This window comes from Ptiloglossa arizonensis, chromosome 12 (genome assembly GCF_051014685.1).
Source record: "Ptiloglossa arizonensis isolate GNS036 chromosome 12, iyPtiAriz1_principal, whole genome shotgun sequence".
Lineage (NCBI taxonomy): Eukaryota > Metazoa > Arthropoda > Insecta > Hymenoptera > Colletidae > Ptiloglossa > Ptiloglossa arizonensis.
The window spans coordinates 1,021,249-1,034,186 of NC_135059.1; the positions used below are offsets into that span (position 1 = coordinate 1,021,249).

The 12,938-nt window shown below is 43.0% G+C and overlaps 1 protein-coding gene across 3 annotated transcripts in view; it reads right to left on the minus strand.

The window, feature by feature from the left end:
• Glurb (metabotropic glutamate receptor B) overlaps positions 1-12,938 on the minus strand; it is a 219,279-nt gene that overhangs the window by 70,840 nt on the left and 135,501 nt on the right. The window lies entirely within an intron of this gene.

The following is a 12,938-nucleotide window of genomic DNA, read 5'->3' on the forward strand; positions in this document are numbered from 1 at the left end:
CGTCGTATATTTACAGTTGTTCAAAGTTGAAGTGTCAGTATTTTTTTTACAATGAAAAAAACGACAAAACTTATCGAACAACCTAGTATACTTGTTTTGCGAGTAGTTGGAATCGGGTGAAATCTCGTATAATGACGTATCACTGCCAGTATCTACAAGTAGCAACGTAGAAATAGCGAGTACGCTCCAAGTTTTCAAAATGGATCGTTTCGAAAATGAAGTCACAGGGATATGTCGTTTCGCACTTTCGATTTATTTTTGCACGAGGTATCGGCCTTCTTACGACCGTCGCTACGATTTCGCTCGGATTTTGTACAATAACCGATGGAACAATAGGATCCCGAGAGGAAATAAACGTATTCGGAATAAAGAATCGCACGGGTGGGTTATTCTTCTCTAAAAAAAAAGATTCAGCGTGTAGCCTTACAAAGTTGGAAAGTTTTGGCTCGGAATGCAGCCCGAATTAGTTCGTTTCTCTCCAATCTGCTACATCGAGTAGCGTTTTCTCTAATAATCCACCAAAGTCTTCTCACGAATTTGGAATTAATTCATCTTCGTGACCTTTGGCAGTCCATAGTTTAAGGTTTCCCTTTCCTTGGTATTTGAGTTAATCCTTTGCGAATCGCTTGGCTCGAGCTTCCGCGAGAATGTAAAGGAGAATACTGATAAATTCCTACGAGGATCGTTTACATTATAATCTTCGGAGGCCTTCTATACCGTTCATTGTGTTGGAACAAAGCGCTCGAAATATTCCGAAACTCCTACCGGGTTGTCGAATTTATTTTACGGCTGTGCCAGAGAAATAAAATATCGGCGAACGCGAGAATACGTCAATGTCACAGGCGCGTATATTCACCCTGCACGGAGTCACCGACTCGATCGAACAGTGCCGATGATTATTAAATAATATAGAAATCGCGAGACAATTCTACACACGCAACAACAATCCGAGTTTCGTTAACAGTACCCCGTGTACACGAACACGTTCTCTGTCTGTGCTCGACGCGACTTGGAAACCATTTCGTTATCAAAAGTCGTCGATAGGTAAACGTAAATTGGGCCGTGTTAATTTCACTCGGGGTGATCAAACGCGTCATCGGTCCGAGAGGTTTCAAATACCCGGTCGAATGGTTTTTTAGGGAACTGTGTCACCGCGTGGAAGATGAAATCGATTTCGAGATCGTTTCGTTCATCGGATGTTTCCTTATCGAATTTTCGGTCCCATAATTCATCCCTTTCCTTTTCGCGTAAAAGATTAGCTGATCTCGCAACCACTTTAACCAGTACCCGCCCGAGTTTTACCCTATCGTTTCGACTCCCGTTCACTCAGACACGCTTGCGCATAGATACACGCGGATCGGGAAGTTATTTGTACAAAAAACTAGCCGTCGTCTTTCTACATAGACGGTGCAAATGTTTGCCAAAGGCTTAACACGCGGGCGGTAAGAGGGTTACCATCGGGCATGAATCTTCGTCCAAGGTTCGTATTCAGCCACGACCCCCTACGGCATCATTTTCTCCCTTCTCGTAACGTAACAAAAGTCATAGCAACGGAGAGACCCCGAAGGATCGTTCCCGACGGGCTGCTATTTCTCTCGACGAGAGAGATCGCGTAATTCGTTTCTACGGCGCAGCTGATGTACAACCTTCTTGTGTGCGCGCATTGCAGATTTTCCGCGGATTCGGGGTGCTACTCGCTGTTTCACTTTTCTTTCTTTTTTAACCATCCTCGTAATTCCGGCACGTCCGTTTTCAAAACCGCCGGTGGTCGTGAAAGAAGCGTCGGAACGAGAGTCCGACATTGACGCGAGAAACCGCGTTACTACGAGAACGAGAAAAACCTCTTTGTAACGCTCGAAGCGTTCGGCTCTTTTTCGTTTTCAACGGATCCGGACTAGCTTTCGTCGCGACCTAGTCGACTTTTGTCGAAAAATTCTGAAACGATCATCGACGCGAGAGGTATCGCGCAGACAACGCGTCTGCACGGATACCTCGACTACTTGCGCAGAATGTTCGCGTTCGACGCACAACCTTCGAAACAACGTCGCAACGCTGCGCGTCACCACACGTACGATTGAATTTATGCGAGTGAATTGTTAAGATCTACTCGCATTACTCCCACGTAATGCACCGGTGGTTTGTAGAAAGAGATTGAACCGATGCTTAGATGGTTACTGTTTGTGCCTCGTCGTTCGATCGATCGAGACACTGAGTTGTAGTTACTGTTTTATTAACTAAAGTGAATTAATATTTATAAACAAGGTAATGGATATAAGTTTGGCGCGCTTAAATAATAAATGTTGAACGTAGGAGAAAGGAAAAGGAGGAAAAGAAAGGGACAGCGTTTCATCCCGGGCCTGCTGGTGGACTCGGACTCGTCGGTGAGGCATCCTAGCAGGCTCTGTCTTATACGCCGGGACATCGAGAGATCGGTAAGGGACCGTATATATACCGATCGGAGCAGGTATAGGAACTTGCGGGAAATGGTCAGCGGTTAGTTTCCCTTTGGTGGCAAGCGTGGCCAGTGCCGCCACATAACAAAGGGGAAAGCGAGGGTTCAGATGTGCTAGGTTCTTAGCATATAATAGTACGAGGTTGCTCGCTAAGTTTAGTCGTTCGATAAAACTTATCGAACAACCTATTACCGATAGAACCGTGATCGGCCGAGTCGAGAGTTCACCCGTGTTCTCCTCGGTCGACCTTGCCCCTTGACGACGAATCCGAAGACGGAATTTTGTGACCGGTCGCAGCTTTGAGGTAAAAGTGTCGTCCTTGTTTTTTCGCGAGTTTCTAGCGTACGAGTACTCGTAAACCCCAGCGGCAACAAGCCCGCGTGGATCGCAGTTGTGTTGCATTGCCTCGTTAACTCCCTCGTAGTCCTGATTACCGGTGCGAAAGGTGACGAAGCGGAGAAAAATGGTACAGGATTGGTAGTCATGGGCAGAACGGGAGCCATTCGACCATGGGAACGGATAGGGAAGATTTTTGGCTACGTGCGTTTCACCTGGATGCTCAGGTAAGGTCTAACCCAGGAATCTATCGGAATGCAGCCAAAATGGCTGCCAATGTGACAGCTACATACGCGGCAGAGTTACTTTCTCGTTGCTGCACTGTCAATGAACCTCCTTTCCAATCGCCTCTTTTCCTAACGAATTTGCGCATTAACGGTTAGTACGTTCTTGGTGCGAACCCGGGCAGGATTTTATTCGAATAAGATATTTAATAGAACGTCGAATAAAACCTCCGTACAAGTATCTATTCGCAACGTTTATATTCGATCGAGCGTAGTTCGTCCAAGTGCAGCGATCTGCAAAATGAGCGGAAAAGGAACGAGTTTTAATTTTTAGAGTCACACCGATGTAATCGTTACATTCTTTCTCGATGAAAATTCTTGCAACGACGATTACGTGTAATTTTTTACCAAACGAGTACATTTCCGAAGTATATGATTTTCTTCGTTCAGTGGATAAGTCGAGAGAAGGAGGTCATCTATGATTGCACTTTGGTTCTTTCAAAGTGTCTACAGCAGCTGTCGATACATAGGAGATAAATTCGCCTAATGTTGTATATTCGTAAAAAATGTCGCAAGAAGATACCAGGCAGGAATGTGTTACTCGACGAGAATTCCAAGATTGATACTTTGTAAGTTCAACATTGCACAATTATACTTTCGTGTTTTCGATCGGTCGAAATTCTCGAATTACCAATTAGTCGGTTAATATTTCTGCCCGACTCTGTTCGTTTTTGTAGAGATTACACGGTTTCTAGTTCTTTCCACTGTACGTGTTCATTTATGCATTCGGATGGAGAAATTTATTCGGACGGAAATAGTGTTTTCATTTCTATTTACTTCGCTGCGTATCGCGCGTATAGAAGCGTGTGAATTACGTATCATGGATTTCCGAGCACCTTGTATTTCAGCGACCGATGAAGGTTTCGTTCGCCGTTGGAAGATATTTCGTCCGATACGTATTCGGCGTGTTCATTAACTGGAGCATACGTGAAAAAGCGCAATACAGTGAGCGGTAACGCGCATGTCAATTTGCAGCCATTTTCAAGGGGACATTTGCATGTCAAAAGCGTGGACGCTTTTTGTCGCGCTTGAACGCGAGTTGGAACCTTGACTGCCAGATAATACTAAACATGTTGAATATTTTGAAATGCGCGGGAATTACCATCGAGTCGGGATGTTCATAAAACACCGGCTCGAAGTTTCTGGACACAGTTATGGCGCTGATAGCTACTATTCCCGGCAAGAAATTCTTAACTGTGTCATTAGTCACGACGGGGCATGTTTCGTGGCAATTTGGTAGAACAATTTGGTACAATACCGGTTAATCGTGTTTGTAAGATAAATGCCTGGAACTATTTTAGAGAAACAAATTCGCATCGCTTAAACGCGGAATCAAGAATATTAAACGACCCATGGGCAATTCGTGTTTCATCTTGAATCACTTTTATTATCCAGAATCGTATACTCGAAGCGTTTCATTCGTCGAGTAAGAACGATCGAAGCACCAACCGTCGACACTGCCGGTACGAGGATGAAATGATCGTTTCTTCGAAGCATCGTGTCGGACGAATCATAGAATTTTCTACTTAAAAGTCGAGTAACTTGAACATTTATTCGGTCGAAGTTACCCGAGAACTTCAACGAGAGATATGGAATGTTCGTTTCTCAATGATAGCGGGCTAATGATCTTCAACTTGGAAAGTGAGCGCATTCGTGTATGTATTCTACTTTCATTTTCACGAATGAAAATCTTGCAGGAAATATTAGGAAATGTAAAAATTTCCACCAACGAAATATCTCCGATGATTCGGAAAAATCACTCCGAAAAAATGCAGCTACTTCTTTTCTGCGATATCGACGAAAAATTTCAACGGAAATCGCTTCTTATTTTATATCTACGAGCAAGATTTCTTTCAACATAAATTTAGAAAATAATCCGTATTATTTTCGGGGATTGATTCGACCCTCTCGAGCCGAATTTATTTAATTCGTTCAACGTCTTTAGGGCACCGTGACGAACGAATAATTAAAAATGAAAATATTATAAAAACGAACACAAACGAATGGACTGAGTTCGACGGAAGCAATTGTTCAACCCACCTCTACTTTATAGGACGAGAAATGGTTCCGCGTCGCGTACGGATTACTTTACATCCGCGCGTTGTTAACAAATTTTCCGGGTTCCTTTCTAACTTTCTCTGTCGGTAATTCGGTTGGACTAGCTCGCAAGCGGCACGAGTATGCGAGGCGTGTGTTTCATCCGTCCGGTTTTTGAGCCGCGCGGTCGATTTAATTAGATTTACGATCGTCACAGTTCCGTTCCGTCGTAGCGTAGCACGATCGGGCTAAATTCCTGAAAAAGTAATCAAGGTTCTTGTCCTCGGGCGATGGAAAATGTGTAAAACGGATAGCTCGGTATTCTCGTGTCGGCTACGTAACACCGGACGAACATCGGGGTGAATGTAACCGTGGAACAATAGAAATACCACGGGGCACGATCGGCTTCTATCTGCGAGTTGCGGAAGATAGATCGGCGTGCATTTGATCAGGTTCGTCCTATCCTTCGTTCGAGCAAGTTCAATCTCGCGTGTCGTGTTTCGCGTTAGGAGACGAGACTTTATTTTCATGGATCCGTGAACACGGTAATGTGCGTCCCCGTGCGGCATCGAGGGGTGTTACGCTTCGATAGTCGTGCGAAGAAGATGACTGGAAGGCCGAGAAAATAATAGAAACGGCTCAAAGGAGCTAATAAGTGTGAAAGTTGGCCGGTGTACCGGTACGCTGTCGAGGACGAGGGAAATGGGAATTAAAAAAAGTGACGAGGCAAACGAGGACCAGGGAGCTGCGAGCGACAGAAGGAAAAATTATCGATCAAAGTCGAGGAGGCCGCGAGAGGATGAATTTCCACGGGGCTCGACTCCGCGTTGCGTTCTGGACGGTTTCTCGATTTTATCGGTATCGGGGTTGGCCTTAATTTCCGATTCTGACTGTCGAGTGGTTCGTTTTCTACGACCGAGACCTCCGCTCTCTCGTACGGGTCTAACGAGAACGATTCTCCTCTCGAAGAGACAGACTCTCCGTCCCCGTTGGTTCGATTCAAAATTTTCGGGTCCTAAGGGCGAATCGTAGGAACGGATGAAACGTCAACCGCAGTTATTGTCCCAAGCGTTTTTACTCGGACGATTACTCTGTCGTCCGCCGTTTCGTTCACCGGTGTTTTCAATTCTCCGAGGTCGACACGCGCGTCTAATTAAGGAGCCGGTTATACGGGACCTTGGGGAGTTATTGAAATCGGGCTACTAATTTATGGAACTTCGTCGGTATCACGATTGAATTGTGCCCGACCTAGTTTCAGACAGACGAACCGCCCGGAGATGAGAAGCGAGCATCGTGCGATAATACGCCGAGAAGAATGGTAGTATTTTTTCGAGAAGAAAATTCAAAAGTGACAAAGGGTGAACTGGGTGTCGGTGAAAAATTATGCTCTCTGCGCGGTGGGACGGAACAGGCCCGGATTACGAGCTTTCCAGCGAGGATTCGTCGTAAGTACGAAACGAAGTAGCCTTATATATCATGAAATTCTAAACGGGGCAAAAATTCAGTAACGGAACGTGGAGGGAACTCGTATCGACCCATTGTACACTGCTTTTGTATTTAACCATTTTTTACCCGTAGTCGATTTAAATATCTCGCCAATTTTTATAGACGATACACATCGGTTGAAAAAAAGAAATAAACATTCATACTTGTCGCAAACGAATAAAATTCGTTGGAATTATATTTTGGAATCGATCGAACTTTACATCGTTTAAACTTGCGCGCGTTTCTTGCAATTGTTTCGATTGTATTTTCATTCGGTTAGAATATCTAGCGTAACGAGACTGAAATTTTGCTCTACATTGTAAAGCCGTAATCGAAGAGCCGAACATTTGTTCATTAGGAATTAATTGAAATTGCATCGCCCTGGGTTTCGTCGAATAGCGACGTACCGTTAGTCTACGATGTTCACGGCGTGTTCGGTCAATTGATAAATGAGAATTAATAGTGTATTAATATCGCGTGCAATATTTATGGCAACGCGGGCTTCATCAATTACACGTCCAGTAATTGGATGGTAAGTTTGAATCCACCCGGGCACTGTTGACGAACGATACGAATTGTTCGCCAGTGTTTGTTCGTTGACCACCCAATTATCAAGTTGGGCGTGGCTTTCTACCTTACGATGATAAGCTCGTAAAGTTCCAGTCTGGGCAAACAACTTATGCATACGATGGTTTTCTTTTGTTTTATCCGTTGAATCCTTCGGGCCGAGGATTTTTGTCGCGAAGAGTCTTGAAGTTTTCTTAAAGCTTGCGGCACGTGTCGTCTTTGCAGTCACTCCAAGTATAAGGAAAGGTAAACTCGGCCCGGTGACATTCTTTATACCGTTAGAAAAGAGGCGTTGAATTATTTAATAGTTTTTTACGCGGTCCTTTACCGCTCCCCACGATAGAATTATGGCAAATGTACGACCCCGTCGAAGAAAAAGTGCACCGTTGAGAACTGTACCGTTGGACTCGCGAAGAACATAATATCGCAGAACGTTGGACTCTTATTAAACCGTTCAACAGTTTCCTTCGTCACGGTCAAGTAGCATTAGTCTTCCGTCGAGAAGCGTGAACCAATTGCTTTTGTATGAATAATTATGGGGCGAGAAATTGTAACTTTACGAATGTATACTGTCCGAAAGAGTTACAGGATTATGCTTCTTGGAAAATGGGTCGGATATCCAGGAACGACGGAAATAATTGTGTATTTTAGCGATAATATTTTTACCAAACGCAAAAGTTACGTAACATGGAGGGATTTCGAATTATCGGATATTTCGTTGAACGATAAAGTTATTCGAAGAGGCGATCTTTTAATCGTTTCAAATGAAACGTCGATCGTGTATGAAATTTGACCCTATACAACACGAGAAAATTGAATCAATGTACGAAGTGTTCCTCGTAGGAAGAAACTGTACAATTTCCTGATCTTTTCTCAAGAACCTCTCGAAACGTTTGACAGCTAGCCATTCCCAACGAGATATTTAATATAAAAATGCATTTACGTTGCTCTTACTTTTGTTTTAAGCTTCGAAATGAAGGATTTTAATTAAACCCAGTGGAGTTAAAACGTCGTATAATTAATTCGCAGTTTTAGCTGTTCTCGTGATTCCTCCTTATTTCTCGGGAGAAGGATTCATTAACATATTTATCCTTTAATTTGAGCGTGTTTTATTTTGCAAAAAGTCACCGATTATGTCGAGAAAATCAAATTTTTCTACAGCAATGTCAACCTTGCCGTAGGTTTGAATATTGAATTCTTCTATGAAATCGTACTATCGCGTACAACGAGATAGAACTTTTCGCGTTAATTACGAGCGCATAACCGTTATAAACTTTTTTCGACCAAGTTACTTGGAATTTGACACCTTTTATTTGTTTCGTCCGTTTAGTGTGCATCGATACGTATCGGTGCGAAGTTTCTATCTCGATTTTTGAAAAATTCGTTTAAACTGTGAACTTAATACGGGGATGCAAATCGAATTTCTTTAATGGGCGTTTATAAAGTTTGAAAGAATTGAGATTCTCGAGAAAACCTCGGATAATTCTTTCGAAACTTCTTTCGGTATTTTTCACGCCATCGCTTGTTACACGAAATACGATCAGAGCGACGAATAGTAAAGGGTTTGCCCCAATTTCTTCGATTCAAATCGAACTATCGTAAAATATTACAAAATCGAGTGTACCGCGTTCGGTCTACGGGGTTCCTAATTTATTATTCTACCAATTTACTGTACAGTGTTTTGACAAAAGTAAGTATCGATGTTCGACTCGTCACTTCTCTGTTCAATTTGTTCAAAAAGATTCTCGACCTTATCGTATTTATTATTTTCCAAAGAATTTAAAATTCTTTACAGTACACAATAGTCTCGTACTTTGTAAGACACAATAGTCTCGTACTTTGTAAGACACAATAGTCCAACGAAAACAAGTCGAAGTAGCACGTTGACCGACTATTTTTTCGTTCACGGTATTTTGTTTTTGGATCCTCCTTGTGCCTTCTTGGACGCAAACGAGCGAGCCGGAAAATGTCAAAGCGAATGCAAACGAGCGTCTAGACGACTCTAGCGAGGAAGTCGTATCCTTATCGTAAGTCTTTATTAGCGTTAACCTTTATTAAGAGGGTGTGTTCGGTAAACGATTGTGACTCGAAGTGCTCGATTCTTTTTTCAAAACAGTTTGTACGCAAAAAAGTGGCAAAGCGAAGCTGCCAGCTCAGCCTCGGCACGCCTTGAACTCGGTCTTAAAATAACACTACTTAACCGACTTACAAATCCTTCGGATTCCTCGAGAGCACTTCACTCGGATTTTCTACAATTCTTTTCGCCACGAGACCGCAAGGATTCCTCCAGTCGAAGATAAACATGCGCTAGTCTTCGAAGTAACGTTAACGTTACACCCGATATCGTTACGAAACGGTACGTATACTATTTCACGAATCGAAAGCAACGCGAGAATTACCTACCAGAGTTTAATTAACCGATGAAATTAAGGAGCAGTAGTGTAGTTTCGATTTTCGGGTACACTTAATATTGCATCCACGCGTCGAACATTCTCAGCGTGTTAATACTCGGACGAGTGAAACACGTCGCGTGGACTTTTGAACTTTAACGAGTCCAGATTTGTTTTCCATCCAGCTCTTCTGTAAAGCTACAATGTCGTTCGGTAAATTACGTCTCTGTACGTATCGCGTAACGTCGTTAAAACTCTTTCCCCCGAAGGCTGATCCGATTAGGATGTTATTTCGCGAACGGACCGAGAATTTTTTGGGATCGATCCGGCAGTAGTCCGTTCGTGCGATTGTGCGCAATGGAAAGAGGCTTAACGTTCTGCGACTAATTGGACCGAATATCGATAAGTATCGCGGTATAATTATATATCCATTAGAGTCGGTGCATTTTGCGCGCTTCACGAGTGCACGTTAATATTTCAGGGAGCGAAGAAAAACAATGTCCCGCGAGCATAGATCGCGCATAGTTCCTGACCTAAGGGACATTAAGCCCTTCGATGTTAAGGTTCGTACAGATTACGCTAATCGGCACGCGAACACCCGCCTCATGGAAAGATTCAATGGATACGTTGGAAGTGTATCTATTTTAATATGTTTACGAACACCATGGGGCAAAGTATCTGCAGTTATTTCACGTCGATCTTCCGATATATTTAAATTCGTGATGTTCGAGGTTGACAATTGAGCGAATTTTTTAAAGAATTTCCATCGATATTACCCGAAAGTGCACTTTCGGCTATGTATTGTATTTTACAACGTAGTCCATTTTACCGCCATATACTTGGTTCGCCTCTTTTTAGAAAATCCAATAATGAATCGGTAATCGACTGCTACATCCAACTGCACTTTGTCTACGAGGTACAAATGTAAATCAACGGGTTCGTTTCGGTCAGCTTTTACTCCCGTTTCGAAGATATCGAAACGTCTCGTGAAAATAAATTAAAGCGAATTCGAAAGATGCAAATACGCGATTCGATGAACGAACGTTTTCATTTTTATCCAAAGTTTCATCCGAATTGCTACTCGTACGAGTTTCCTGTTGAAAAACAGTGTTGCTTAAATTGCTTCGCGACAAGAGCAACTCGATGAACGTGCTTTTGAAGAAACTGTCGGGTGTCGCGGTAACGCACATTTTTATGCAAATCGGTGGCGTTCCGACTCTTGTCTGCCCTCATCGGGGTACGCGCACAATGTAATTTTAAGTTAGGAGCCTTTCGAACTATCTACCTGTATTATATAGCCGGTATATATCTCAATGTCTTCCTCGCTTTCGCAGGTATCCCCGTGAGAAGAGATTTCCAAGTAGTTACCACGTAAGACGGTTGAAAAGTAGATTATGTTAATCCTACTTCGGCAGGGAACTCGATTACCTCTCGGTATGCCTACTAACTCGGCGCTTTGAGCTCGAGTGTTATTATTACTCGTGTTACGATTACCGTGGTAGATAAAACTGAATCGCGCAACGACCAAACTTTTCGCAGATCCGCGCGAATCTGTGCGTTTTGTAAATAAAATGTTCGCCGGTCGTGTTTTTCTTTTAATCGCTGATGCGAACGTGGGCGTGGGTTTTAACCGCGCAAACAATTAGCCACCATTTTGATTTGTTCGCGAATCGTATCCTTCGATCGCTTTTGTTGGGAATACGTTTTATTTTCCCTTGCAGCTTTGCGTTAAATTTTCTGGAAACCTCTGATCACCAGCGGTAAGCATAAAACTGAAAGTAACTCTAGAGTACGAAAAATCAACGTTACTTTGTAAAATGAGAAAGTTTTTAAAAACTTTCACGTACCTTGTGCAGTCCATATTTTGTACGTACGATACTTTCGATAAGTCTACAAATATTATTAAAGCGGGGGTTTCTTAGTGGCTCGAGGTAGCTATAAACTTTGTCGAAAAAATAAAATTTTTATCTCGATGCTGAATTTTTTTCAAATTTCGAGTTCACGTTATTCATTTTGATTCAGACGATACTTACGTCCGATAAGAATCTTTTAAAAGATAATTGTTTAAGCTGGATGTAAGTCTTTTTGCGCGCACTTTGCGCAACGGTGTATTACAATATTTTAACAAAATGAGTTATTTATACTTTCAAAAATTCTTACAGCTTGACGATATATATATACAACATTTGCCAATTGATAGGTTCGATAGTTTTCCAAAAACGAAGTCATAAATCGAGTAATTTTTAGGGTTCTAAACTTAGAGCAAACTTCTCGGAGTGTCTCTATGAAACATTTCAATTCTTAATGATACGGCGGATTGTTAATAATTTCTTATCGTTTGTTGTTAAATCGCATTAGAAATGACATACCGGTGAACGCAGAAATACGCACGCATCGATGTGTTTCGAAATATACACGATGTCAGTGTATATTCTTCGATGCTTTGAAGCTGGTGTGTAAATGTTTGCTAGCGCGCGTAGCAATGCGTCACGGGAATCAACCCGTTTCGACCGTTTTCGTGATTTTTTGCGCAGTGCCTCGTAGCAGTGGTACGACACCCTCGGGATACTAATTTATAACGACTCGAAAACTCCGAAACTTCGCTGAACCGGGGACGACCGTTTCATCCGAAAAACATTCTACACGCTCTTCGAATCGAGAGAAATGATTTTCCGACGTAAAAAAGATCTGAAACAATTTCCATGCATCGCGAGTCCGGTTTTTCTCCCCTTCCTCGGAAACTGTTCCCGTTAAAAACGTGAATGAGGATTTTCCGCATTTCTGCCGGGCAATGTTTCGCCCAGCCCGCCAGAATATTTCATAATTTCGCGTTTCATGGAATCGCGACCGTGATCTTTAAACGCGACATTCCGAGGCGTTGGCATTCACGCGATTCTTCGCGTATCCTTCACCTGTACACGGTTATTCAAATTCACGCTTTCACGGAACGAGTTGAAAACCGAGGTCCCTCGGCGAGAAAAAGACAAGATGCGTTAGCGCGAACTCGAGTGCTTCTCGGACGTTTCTATGGAAGCGTGCACGGTGAGTGGTGTTTGTAAACGCGGTTCGCGCGGGAAAAATACGGAATTCACCTTTCACGCCTCGCGTAGCGAATGCGCTTCCGATTTTTCTTTGAACGCGCGCACAAAAAGTACCGAAACGAACTCACCTGTCGACGAACAACATTTACGCGGGGTCCCGTTAATGATTCTCTCGATCCGATGCAACACCGGTGCTAGTAATTAATTGTACGTTCAAAGATCCGCTCGTATATTCATCCCGACGAAAAGACGGCCGAGTACCTACGTTTAAGTTTCTCACCGTTTCGGTAGTCATTGAGGGCGGTTTTTGTCTTTCGGTGCCATTACAACGGATCTTGGAAACGT